The sequence below is a fragment of the Oreochromis aureus genome, linkage group 7 (assembly GCF_013358895.1).
Source record: "Oreochromis aureus strain Israel breed Guangdong linkage group 7, ZZ_aureus, whole genome shotgun sequence".
NCBI classification, from domain to species: Eukaryota; Metazoa; Chordata; class Actinopteri; order Cichliformes; family Cichlidae; genus Oreochromis; species Oreochromis aureus.
The window spans coordinates 1,206,964-1,207,377 of record NC_052948.1 but is presented as its reverse complement, the minus strand read 5'-3'; positions in this window follow the sequence as shown (position 1 = coordinate 1,207,377).

Sequence of the window (414 nt, the reverse complement as noted above, 5' to 3'; positions counted from 1 at the left end):
GAGGAAGGAAAACAAATCAGGAGAGAATAATCCAAAACTACAGCTCCACATGGAAACTACACACAAGCAAGAACACGGCAATGAGGGACGACATGGCAAAGAACAAAGGTAAATACACACCAGGTAACTGGGGGAAACATCGGGAACATAGCTGACTAAAATCAGACCAATGAGACAACACACACAAGATCAGTGATTGTCAAAATAAAACAGGAAGTAACAAACACCAGCTCAAAATCTCAAAACCCTGGGTCACCATGACAACAATGATGTAGGAGCCATAACTAAATATATAGAATTTTGATGATCACTGGGTTTTCATTTGTTTGGTTGTTATGGGAGTCACGTGGGTGCTAGCGGTGACATAAATGGGCGTTGTCAGTCTGTCATTCACTGGGTTTGATTTTGACAGAG